The following is a 4,125-nucleotide window of genomic DNA, read 5'->3' on the forward strand; positions in this document are numbered from 1 at the left end:
GTACAATCAAAATCCTTCAAGAACTCCATCCATCTTCCCTGTCGGAGATTAGATTCCTTTCTAAGTGAACAAATATTTGAGACTCTTATGGCCAATGAGAATCTCAAATGTAACGCCATATAAATAATGTCGCCAAATCTTCATGGCAAAAATAATGGCGACTTGCTCCAGATCATGTACAAGGTAGTTCTTCTCATGTTCCCTCAACCGACGAGAAGCATAGGAGACTACCATATCGTGCTGCATCAGAACAGCGCTAAAACCCTGAATAGATGTGTCGGTGCAGAGGACATATTCGTCCTCTCCAGAAGGTAAAAATTCAAAATCGGAGTCGACACTAGTCTCCGCTTCAGCTCCTAGAAGCTGGTCTTGTTATCCTCAGTTCAAGTGAACTTCACGCCTTTCCCAGTCAGGCGTGTCAGTGGCATAACAACGCGTGGAAAACCCTCAACGAAAGGTCTATAATATCCTGCGAGTCACAAAAGACTACGGATCTCCTACACTAATTTCGGCTGTTCCCAACGGTAACAACATCTATCTCCTGTGGAACCACGGTACACTCCTACTGGTGACCGTGTGTCCCAAACATCATCACAAGAGACAATCCAAATCAGCACTACTGATAATCACATATAGATATTCTCGTCGAATCATCTCTGGATCTATGCAAAGGTGGTGCACGTGACTCACCTCGGATCCGAAATAGATCACCACATCGTCAACAAAGACAATGGAAACCAATCTAAACATTCTAGGAATACCCATATCATCGAGTCCATGATAACATCTAGGCTCTGTAAGCCTTAATGATAAAACCAAAATACATAATTTCCGTATCACAAACATTCTTAACCATAAGATCCTCAACAATAAACAGATCTGATCACCCACTAATAACATAAATCACCAAGGAAAAGATCCTCTAGTGTGAGAGCAACGCTCCATCACACGAAATACCACAAATGTGGGAGCAACTCTCTACCACAAGAAATCCTCCATATGTGGGAGCAACGCTCCACCACAAATAATCCGAAAATGTATCTGCAATAGATATGAGAGCAATGCTCCGCTATAACCAATCTGCAATAGGTGGGAGTAACGCTCCACCACAAAACAATCCCTAAATATGTGGGAATCCAGAATATGTGGAAGCTACGCTCTACCACAAATGATCCATAACATGTGGGAGCTACTCTCTACCACAACAATACAAAAGTGCCCAAAGCACCCAACTATCTAGCTAGAGACTGCACAAGATCTCTCTACCACAGATCACTGTGGGTAGCCTAGGGTATAACCACCCAGTAAGCAAATCAAATCCATAGTCAACTCTATCATCCTCCTAGTGGGTCGGTCACCCACTAATGGGAGAATTAGTTGACAGGGTAAAACGACCAATATCATAATGTAGACATTTAATATTCTACATTTAACATAGGTAGAATCATCATGATGCTACCAACCATACATCTGACACACGTGCACACACAACATATGTATGATCGACATAATCCTCCGATTAGTACACACCAAAAATACTCACATCATAGGTATAAATCACCGTGATACCTCCAACAATGCATACCGAACCCGTGTGCACATATCAATATAGGTATAATCGACAATACACCTCAAACAACACTCACCTGACATATATACACATATGCCAAGAGTATAATCAACGTATACTTCCAATAAGGCATACTAAAACCCAGGTGCATTCACAAATCACACAAAATCAACAAGATACCTCAAATACCACACCAAACACATATGTACATACCACAACACCGATGTAGCCGACAAGATACTTCCAACATGACATTCACACCCATGTGCACATACCACGACACAGATTTAAATCGATAAGATACCTCCAACATGTCAATCAGGCACGTACAGCTAACTAAATAGCTATAATCCACAAGATACCTACAATAACCATATCTAGATGGGAATACCCACACTATCCACAAATGAACTATCCATCATAGAACTCCTTCAACTCATAACAATCATATGTACACTTCATAGATATGCATAATCAGCATATTTAATCCAATCTATCACACCAACCCTATGCCATCTTCGAAGTTATCGAATTAGGTACAAACAGTCTAAAATTACAGTACCCATGGAATAGGATACTTCGATCCTCTATCGACTGACCAAATCATCAATAGTATATGGCTAATCCAATCCTTTCCCACGTCAGGATAAGCTAGATACTCGATGTGCTCAAGATATCCAACTAACCACGAATAACTCAAGATTCAAACATCTAAAAGTAAAGTAGGTCAATCCCCTACTGTTCGGGTCAACAAAACTAATCGGTCATCTACTAACTAATCAAGAATAAATAAAGCCTCTACAAGCATCCAAGGTAAATCGATCGCGACTACCCAAGTCAACAAACGTAGATCAGTCTTCTACTGACCGATCTAACAAAAGCAAACTAATCATCTGCTGATAAAATTAACTAAGATAACATGGTATTCTACGGCTAAGTCAACATGAATATATAGATACTATCCATTACCCAACTAATAATAGCAGAGACTGGTATGTACCTCAATCCATTATCCAACTAGTAATAACAGAAACTAAAACTACTGGTGTATGATATGAAAAATCACCAGAAACTGTAATCCCTCACATGTAATATGGCTACAACATCAGACAGATACTAGATACACAGTGTCATAACTATCACATTCAACAATGCATACTCTAACTAAATAGTAGGATAACAGTATACCAACATACCTCCTATAGCTTGGAGATGTCCTGCTGCTGCCAGGTCCCAAAACCCAAAAAGTCACATCGAGAAGACCAAAACATGAAATCCGAAACACTGGAAAAAATAAGACACGTAAGTCGATCTCTGATACCAAATAAATTGATATCAGATAAATCTCGAAAATCCAGAACACATAGCAAGTATCGTATACCTGCTCTGATACCACTAAATTGTCACGCCCCGGAGGAGTCCCTGTCCGAAGAAATTTCGGCAGCACCTCCCCTGTACGGGTGACAATCTGAAGCATTTCTACAGGCATAATATACATCAGCCACAGGCGGCTGGAATATATACACACAACCACGCAGTTATATATATATCATCAGCCCACTCGGCTGGAACAAAACCAAAACACAAAGACTGCTAGCCGGCTAGGCTTACACAACCAATAACAAATACAAAATACCACATATCAACATCAACACTCCAAAAATAAAATCGGAGTACAGAGCTAAACAAACTGATACATAAACAAACAAAACATACGTGAAACTGATAAGTCTTCTGATGTGACGTGGGGACCAGCAGACAGGATATTCCAAACGACACCATAACCAACCTGGTACCTGAAAAAGATAGTATCAACGGGGGTGAGTTCAACAACTCAGCGAATACCAATGGACATGAGTAGTAAGATATATCTAACAGCAACAAACATGGAATACAGCTTCCTAATCATATATAGGGAATACGCAAAACTGAAAGGTAACTGAGGAAGCTGTACTCACCAGGAACTCCTATCCAGACAAAAGGGTCGTCAAACCGAAAGTGTCAAGAATCCTGTATGCAGGTCAAAAGTATGTATCCAACCAAAATGCAGCAACCAAATGCAGCAAACACAATCATAAAAATATAAATGCATCAATGCATATGATGCTAATGATGCGTCCTGGTCACCCCTGACGCCAGTCAGTTATCTCACACACAAATGGTGAGACCGAGTGGGTAGGACTGTGACAACCGTGCACTCTGTCGTCACTACTCCTGATGAGTGACCGAGTGGACGGGATGCTGTCGGAGTACTCCTGTTCTGTGACCCCAAATCATAAATGGGGGAGCTCAATGCTCTCATCTCCCGGTACAAGATGACGGGGAGGACATCTCTGCCGGCTACCACGCTGAGTCACCTGACCAACGGAGCCAAACAGAGTCCACCGTCTGCCGGCTACTACGCTGCTACACTAAATGCTAGTGGATCCAAACAGAGCGGAACTGTCTGCCGGCTACCACGCTGAGTCATAAGACCAACGGAGCCAAACAGCAGAACTGCCACACACCTGCCTGATATACCACTAAACCATGAGTGGGGGTCTGTGCAGTACATG

Source organism: Zingiber officinale, chromosome 3A (genome assembly GCF_018446385.1).
Source record: "Zingiber officinale cultivar Zhangliang chromosome 3A, Zo_v1.1, whole genome shotgun sequence".
NCBI lineage: Eukaryota > Viridiplantae > Streptophyta > Magnoliopsida > Zingiberales > Zingiberaceae > Zingiber > Zingiber officinale.